Source organism: Neophocaena asiaeorientalis, unplaced genomic scaffold, assembly GCF_003031525.2.
Source record: "Neophocaena asiaeorientalis asiaeorientalis breed wild unplaced genomic scaffold, Neophocaena_asiaeorientalis_V1.1 scaffold363, whole genome shotgun sequence".
NCBI classification, from domain to species: Eukaryota; Metazoa; Chordata; class Mammalia; order Artiodactyla; family Phocoenidae; genus Neophocaena; species Neophocaena asiaeorientalis.
In genome coordinates this window covers 504,179-513,275 of record NW_020172006.1, presented here as the reverse complement: position 1 = coordinate 513,275, position 9,097 = coordinate 504,179, and the positions used below count along the sequence as shown (strand labels likewise).

The window sequence follows — 9,097 nt, the reverse complement described above, 5'->3', positions numbered from 1 at the left end:
AAAAAAAAAAAAAAAAAAAAAAAAGTATATGTGTTTACATGTATATGATATAAAAGGGGTTATGCACTAAAATGTTAATAATAGCTATTTATGGTGGGATTATAGGTGACCTTATAGAATTTCATTTTTAATTTTCATCCATTTTTTAAAAAAATTAATTTATTTATTTTATCTATTTATTTTTGGCTGCACCGGGCCTTCATTGCTGCTCGCAGGCTTTCTCTAGTTGCAGCAAGTGGGTGCCACGCTTCGTTGTGGTGCGCAGGCTTCTCATTGCAGTGGCTTCTCTTGTTGCAGAGCACAGGCTCTAGGCACGCGGGCTTCCGTAGTTGTGGCACGTGGGCTCAGTAGTTGTAGCTCGCAGGCTCCAGAGCGCAGGCTCAGCAGCTGTGGCGCACGGGCCCAGCTGCTCCGTGGCATGTGGGATCTTCCCAGACCACGGCTCGAACCCACGTCCCCTGTATTGGCAGGCGGGCTCTCAATCACTGTGCCACCATGGAAGCCCTTCATCCATTTTTATTATTATTTTTTTCAGTAGTGAATGCGTGTCACTTGTGAAATAAAATAATAATAAAAGTTTAAAAAACTTTAAAACCTTTTTCAGAGGAGCTGTTCTTCCTTTGTTATTGAAAGTTCCATATGTGGAACATACAAAAGTGGTACAGATGAACCTGTTTGCAAGGTAGAAACAGAGACACAGACATAGAGAACAAACATATGGACACCAAGGGAGGAACGAGGAGGTGAGATGAATTGAGAGATTAGGATTGACATACATACAATAATATGTATAAAATAGATAACTAATGAGAACCTGCTGTATAACACAGGGAACTCTACTCAATGCTCTGTGGTGACCTAAATGGGAAGGAAATCCAAAAAAGAGTGGATATATATATACATATAACTGATTCACTTCACTGTACAGCAGAAAGTAACACACCACTGCAAAACAACTATGCCCCAATTTAAAAAAAAAAAAAAAGGAAGTCCCAAAGATGGTCATGAAGTTGTTTGTCAGAAAAGGCTTTCTGCCAAGTTTGGAAATCTTTGTTTCACATAAAGCTTTCAGAAAAGATTTTATACTAGATTTCTATGTATACACAAAAATTTCCTACAATTTGAAGAGGCAGAAAAATTCCCAAGCAAGGGTGTTGAAACACAGCTATTCCTTCAGGCATTTATTTAACAAATATATATCATGTATCCCTTTGAAGGCCCACAGATGAGTCAGGCAAGGAGACCCCCTTCAAAGATAGGCCATACAGACAAAAATGAGCATAAGACAAGATAGACAAGGCCAAGGACTGGGAGAGAGGTCAGCTGTGGGAGTGATGAGAGTCAGAGAAAGAACGATCATGGGCTTTCATAGATCACCACAACTATTCCCGCCAGCATTATTTAAAATGATAACAAGAGCTTCCCTGGTGGTGCAGTTGTTAAGAATCTGCCTGCCAATGCAGGGGACACAGGTTCGAGCCCTGGTCCGGTAAGATCCCACATGCCACAGAGCAACTAAGCCCGGGCCCCACAACTACTGAGCCTGCCCGCCTGGAACCCGTGCTCCACAACAAGAGAAGCCACTGCAATAAGCCCACACACCAAAATGAAGAGTAGCCCCCACTTGCTGCAACTAGAGAAAGCCCACGTGCAGCAACAAAGACCCAACGCAGCCAAAAATATATAAATAAAATGAATAAAATCTATCTTAAAAAAAAGATTAAATAAATAAATAAAATGATAGCAAACACCTACAACATTCAAAGTGTGAATTGCAACCCATTAGTGGGTCATGAAATCAGTTTAAATTGTCAAGTTAGAACTTTTTATTTTTCATGTTATGTAAGTTATTTATTTATTATTATGGTATAATTGACATAAAACATTATATTAGTTTCAGGTATACAACACAGTGTATTTGTATATGTTGTGAAATGATACATGTATAATGATATTTGTATATGGTGTGAAATGTGTTTGTATATGTTGTAGTATTTGTATATGTTGTGAAATGATCACCACAATAAGTCTAGTTAACAGCCATCCCCATATGTAGTTATACATTTTTTTTCTTGTATTGAGGACTTCTAAGATTTACTCTCTCATCAACTTTCAAATATACAATACAGTGTTATTAACCACAGTCACCAGGCTGTATATTATACCTCACGACTTATTCTATAATTGGAAGTTTGTACCTTTTGACCCCCTTCACCTGTTTCACCACCTCCTACCCCACACATTTGGTATTTTTTTAAATAAACTTTTTCTTTTGGAGTAACTTCAGATCTACAGATAAGTTGCAAAGATACTTCAGAAAGTTTCTACATATTTTCACCCAGCTTCCCCTGAAATGTTAACATCTTACATAACCATGGCACATTTACCAAAACTGAGAGATTAACATTGGTACAATATTATTAACTAAACTATAGGTTTTACTTGGCTTGCACCTGTTTTTCACTAATGTTTTTTCTGTTCCGGAATCCAACCCTGGATTATATTTAAGAGACTAGTAAAAAGTGAAATTCTATAGAATACAATACAAAATATCAGGGTACATTGCTCAGATTAAGGATAAGTACTGTTTTATAAAACTTGTTTCCATTACATGTATAAATTGTAGTTTTACTGAAGATGGCAGCTGAAAAAAGTAACAAAAGAGAGAGACGCAGTCTTAGAAGACACCAAATAATTAAGCATGCTTACCATTATGGGGATTAATATTCTAGTGAGAAGCAAAACAAAACACTTGAATACAATAATGTGAACACTAGTGCAAAGTCAGAAAATGCAAAATAACACAGGACTGTAGGACTAACAGTCAGAGGACAGAGCAAGGTAGAGATCCTTTTGTTCTCATACTGATGGCTGAACAGCCTTGTCCTTTGGAATAGAGCATAACTGGCCCCGTACATGTTGTTGAGTTGGATGGAATTCTTGGATCAAGCAGCTGAATGGGCTGCATCACAGGAGCACACTACACACAGTACTGGAGCCTAGTACCACTCTCCCCATGCCCTTCTCTTAGGCCTGGCTTTGTCCCTAGTGAACTAATTAATGGTTATAAAAGCAGTTGGTAAAATGCAGTTGGTATATGCACTTTGAATGAGTCACTTTCTCTTCCGGTCCTCGGTTTCCTCATCTGTGAAATGGGGACATGACTCTTGCCATGGCTCCTTCACAGGGCTGTTGAGAGAATCAAGGGAGAAGAAAAGTGTTTTGTAAATTGTTAAGGGCTATACAGATCTATGTAAAAATTATGATTTCAGATATAAATTTTCATTGGTATTATTGTTCTTTGGGCAGTAAACATTTTGAGAACAAGGATTATATTACTTATCTTCATAACCCTAGGGCCTATTACCATGCCTCGGCCCTCATGGCAGACTCATCTCTATGGAGACATAAGGACCTGGGCACACCTTCCCCTCCACGGACTTGCAGATGTTCACTCAATTCCCAAATGCATATCACCCCTGACTTGTTCCTCTACCCAGCAGGGCAGAGTCAAGCTAGACTAACTCTTACTGACCCTGCAGACTTGGGTCTCAGCATGGATCTTTCTACCTACCTGGAGAATCAGGAGAACCATCTGGAGAACCACACCTTTCAGATTTTATTTTTATTTCTAGGAATTAGCCTAAATGTCCATTGATAGCTGAATGGATAAAGAAGATGTGGTATATATACACAATGAAATATTACTCAACCATAAAAAAGAATGGAATCTTGCCATTTGCAACAACATGAATGGACCTAGAGGGTATTAAATTAAGCAAAATAAGTCAGACAGAGGAAGACAAATACTGTATAATTGCACTTATATGTGGAATCTCAAAACACAAAACAAACAAAAAAACAAAACAGGAACAGACTTACAGATACAGAGAGCAAACTGGTGGTTATCAGAGGTGGGGAAGTGGGGTGAAATAAGTGAAGGGGATTAAGAGATACAAACTTCCAGTTATTAAATAAATAGCTCATTGGGATGTAATATACAGCATAGGCAATATAGTCAATAATACTGTAATAATTTGTATGGTGACAGGTGGTTACTGGCCTTGTCATGGTGATCATTTTGTAATGTATTTGATTGTCAGATCACTATGTAGTATACCTGAAACTAACATAATATTATGTCAACTATACTTCAATTAAAAAATTAAAAAATGTATTAGATTATCCTTTGAAAAAAGTTTCAAAGACACACAACACACACCCCACATATATATATAAGAAAAATACTGAAAATTAAACCAAGAAAAGCAAGTCTTACCTATAATCCTCAGCTTTAAAAAATTATATAAAGTGTGTAAAAGTCCAGTCCCCCTACCTTCTCCTTTCCAATTCCCAAGAGTAAGCACTACTAGCAATTTTTCCTATACTTATACTGATATATCATTTACCTTCATTTTAAAAAACAAAAAATGAGATTATATTATACAAATTTCTTACAGCTTGTTTTTTTGCACTCAACAACAATAAAGGACATCTTTTTAGGGCAGTACATACAGATACATTTAATTCTGTTTAATGCCTGTATAGTATTCTGCTGTATGGATGTATCATTCGATTAATTAGTCACCTATTGATGGATATTAGGTTGTTTCCAGATTTATGTAGTCACAGAACTGCAGTAAGCATTCTTAAACTTCATGTATTTGTCCTATTTTTTTTTCCCTTGGTAGGATAGAATCCTAAAAGTGCTGTTGCTGGGCCATAGTAGATACATGCTTTAAATATTATTAGATGCTTTCAAAGTAACTTCCAATAAGTGTATGTCAGTTTACACTTCCACCGGTAGTATATAAGAGTGTCCACATGATTGGCATTATTAATCATTTTAGTGTTTTTAAAATATATATATATATTTATTTATTTATTTATTTGGTTGCACCGGGTCTTAGTTGTGGCACACGGGCTCTTTAGTTGCAGCATGTGGGCTCTTAGTTGAGGCATGTGGGATCTAGTTCCCTGACCAGGGATCGAACCCAGGCCCCCTGCTCTGGGAGTGCGAAGACTTAACCACTGGACCACCAGGGAAGTTCCCATTTTACTGTTTTTTTGAATCAATATTCTTAAGCCTATCAAACTAAATGTGGCAGAAATTATGGATTGATTTATTCGACATCCCGTGCAGCTGCCTTCTGGTATGTCTTCCTGTACTGGAGGCTGGAAAACCAAATCACATTTCCTAGACTTGTTTCCAACTAGGATTCACAGATAAGATGTATCCTAGCAAGACTTGAGTTTGGAACTGAGTTAAGTGGGGAGAGAGGCAGGGCACAAGGTAACCATTTGTGCTGGTATGAACTGCAGGAGATGGCACGGTTCTGGAGCCAGCAGCCTTAAGAGAGGCTTCTGTGGGAGGGCAACAGCTCCGTTGGTGGCTCCCACCAGTAGGACTTGGGAGTCACTCCTGAAAGCTCAGCCTGGAGTCTTTATCTTTAGCATTCCCAATGATTCTTCAAATGATTTCATACCCTGAAATAAATATTTTATGCTGTATTTTTATCCATTTTCTACAGTAGATCCTATGGACTGTTTCCTATTATATTCAGTTGTGTGACCCTGTCAAATTATTAACCTCTTTGGGGCCCAGCTTATTTATAAAAAAGAGATAATAATACCTATATATGGGGATGTTGTGAGGGTTAAATGGAATGATGAAAGTGACTGACTTACTCTGGGTTCAGCAAGGCTTGTGGGTAGTGGGTCTTTTTTCTCTTCCTTCTTTTTAGACTCACTTATCCTATGAGACCCAGCTCAAAAGCCATCTCAATACCCCTGGGGAGGCAGAATTATTGTTGTCTTCTCTGGGCTGTCACTACATTTAACTAATTCCTTTACAAGTCATAACATGTTGTACTATGACTTATTCATATATATGTTTGTCTCCCCACTAGATTTTGTGCTCTTTGAGGGCAAGGGTATTCATGATCCATCTCTTTATTTCCAGGCCCCAACAAAGAGCAGGGGATGAGATGTGTTGGTTGAATGGATTAGCCCTAGCCCTGCCTCACTGAACTCCTCAGTTCCCCTCCCCTGCTTGTTGCAACCATCAATTTTAGTGGCCTCATTGGTATCTTAGATTGGGATCACTTGGCTACAGGGAACAGGAAGCCTTTTAAACTAGCTCAAGCAAAGATGGGTATATCAGTAAGCTTTAGATGCAGGAAACAAAAAGCACCCAAGCTATTGTTAGTAGAAAACGGTTTAAAGAAAAATGAGGTACTTTTAAAGTTGTTGCAAATTTAGGAGGAGTTAAGTTATAGGCTGGACCTTCAGGAATAACTCTCAGAACAACACTGCCAAACTGACTTGCCAGTGGAACTGCCACCTTTTGTACAATTAGGGAGCAAGGGGATCAGAAGTCCACCAATGGAACTACTGATTTTCAAGAATATACAACTGAGGGGTCAGGATGCTGCTGCTGCTGCGACAACAACTACCTCGAGATAAGCACAAAGTTAATGAGTAGCCACTGAGATACTGTTACAGAAAAACCCAAAGTCTCCATAACTGTTCCTTCCAGCAGCAGTAGCCAAAGCAGCAAGAAGATGACCTCTGCCTCACTTCTGCCTTCTCAAACTTTCATGAGTGCCTTTAACTGGTGGAGCTTTCTTTCCTACCCCTCCTGTCTTAGTTTTCTATTGCTCAGTAAATTACCACAAACATTGTGGCTTAAAACAACGCATATTTATCATCTTAGTTTCTGTGGGTCAGAAGTCTGTGGACGGCTTAGGCAGGTCCTTTCCTCAGGGTCTCAGAAGGCTACAAACATGATGTTGACAGTTTGCATTATCATCAGAGGCTTCCAAGCTCCCTCAAGTTGTTGGCAGAATTCATTTCCTTGTGGCTATAGAATTCCTGGTGCCATGCTTTTCAAAGGCCAGAAGGAGAGTGAGAGTGAGTCTGCTTGGAGTCTTATATATACCAAGAGCACCTGGGAACAGTGACTCTCCCCAGTAATGAACTCAGCTAGTGCATAGGTCTTGGCTTGTAAATACTGTTCTTCAATGAAAGGAATAAGAACTCTTTGGAGACATGACTTATTTGAGGACTGGGTCAAAGAAAGTGCAAGAAGAGCCTGGAACATCTTGGGCCAAAAAGCAAGGAAGTGCTCAAAGAAAGATGAGGACATGTGAAAAGGACACTGAGTGGTATAACTATTTTGGAAGACAATTTAGCAATTCTTATAGAGTTAAATATGCATTCATTCTACAACCCATTCATTTCATATCCAAAAGAAATGAAAATATATATCCACATAAAGACTTGTACATGAATGATCATAGTAGCTTTATTCATAATAGCCAAAAACTTGAAATGCCCATCAACAGTTAAATGGATAAACTAGTGGTAGTATATCCATACAATGGGATACTACTCAGCAATGAAAAGGAAGTACCGACTGACACATGAACAACATGGATGATCTCAAAAACATTATGCTGAGTGAAAGAAACTAGACACAAAGAAGTACATACGGTTCCATTTACATGAAATTCTAGAATAGGCAAAATTAAGTTACAGTGATAGCAGATCATTGGTTGCCAGGGTGGGGCAGGGGGTAGGGGATTGACAGTAAAGGGGCACAAGGGAACTTTCTGGGTCAGAATGGGTATGGTAGTGGTTACAAGGAGTAAACATTTGTCATAAATCATCAAGCTAAACACTTAAAATAGGTGTATTTTTATCACATGTAATTTATACTCTAATAAAGTTGATATTAAAAACTTGAGCAAAAGATCTGAACAGACACTTCACAAAATAGGATATCCAAATGACCAACAAACTTATGAACAGGTTTTCAACCTGATTAGTAATCAAAGGAATGCAGATAAACATAATATGATATCACTACATACCCACCAAATGATTAAAATAATAAAGATTGATAATGCCAAGTACTGGTGGGCATGTGGAACAGCTGGAACTCTCATTGCTGGTGGAAGTGTAAATTGGTTCAATTATTTTGGAACATAGGTTTGGTGTTATCTACTAAAGTTGGTTTTATAATGTGAAACTATAAAAGAAACCCACTTAGTCTGTGGCAGATATCTGCGGTACTTGTCACATTCCTTTAACCCACATCTAATTTCAGCTGAAATTGTGGAAAACAGTTCCAACTCTCCTCATGGTGCTAGTGTGTCACCTCAAGTACACACTTTACATCTTTCCTTATTCTGCCTTAGGACCTTCTCTGATACCTGTAGCCCTGCAAGCAAAGTCACAAGGTCCTTGGGAGTCAACAGCCCTGGGGGCAATCATCATTCAAATAGGGTGGCACGAATCCGTGTCCCCTGCATCGGCAGGCGGACTCTCAACCACTGCGCCACCAGGGAAGCCCACTTCTTTTAAAAAAAATTAATTAACTAATTAATTTATTTTTGGCTGCGTTGGGTCTCTGTTGCTACGCATGGGCTTTCTCTAGTTGCGGCGAGCAGGGGCTACTCTTGGTTGCGGTGCGTGGGCTTCTCATTGCCTCTTAGCTGCTCTGCGGCATGTGGGATCTTCCAGGACCAGGGCTCGAACCCCTGTCGCCTGCATTGGCAGGCAGGTTCCTAACCGCTGAGCCACCAGGGAAGTCCTCTCAGATGGTTCTAATCTGGGAGACATTCTATATGTTTCTCTGAGGTTATGGCAGAAGTGAGACCCTCAATAACACACTCTACGTTGGTTTTCCCTTCCCCCTGTCTCATTTCTGTTTTCTAGGATCACCTCCCAAATAAACTACCTGAACCCAAGTATTTATCTTAGGCTCTGCTTTTTGGGAAATCTAAACTTAGTTAGCTGATACCAGGAGTGACCTCAGAGTGAACACCCTCAGGATGGATTCTGGAACTGAATCACTCACTGATCAGATGGCAACAAGGACTCTGCTGTTGATGATAAGTTGAGCAGTGATAACCCCTGATATGCTGTGCAGTCACAACGACTAAACTCTTCACCTGTGGAAGACTGGAAGTACAAGTGGAAGGAATACACCAGATTATGTAGTAGCTCTAGCACAGGGATCCTCAGCCATTTAAAAAAATATTGTCCCCCTAGGGAGAAAAATTAAATTAATTTAAAGTATTCTGGGTGGGAG

At 39.3% G+C, this 9,097-nt stretch overlaps 1 long non-coding RNA gene across 3 annotated transcripts in view; it reads left to right on the top strand.

Moving 5' to 3' along the window:
- Positions 1-9,097, top strand: part of LOC112402437 (uncharacterized) — a 91,020-nt gene extending 81,923 nt beyond the window's left edge. For all 3 annotated transcript variants that reach the window (XR_003003705.1, XR_003003703.1, XR_003003704.1), the window contains exon 7: positions 8,722-9,097. This is a non-coding gene — a long non-coding RNA (uncharacterized LOC112402437). The remainder of the gene's footprint in view (positions 1-8,721) is intronic.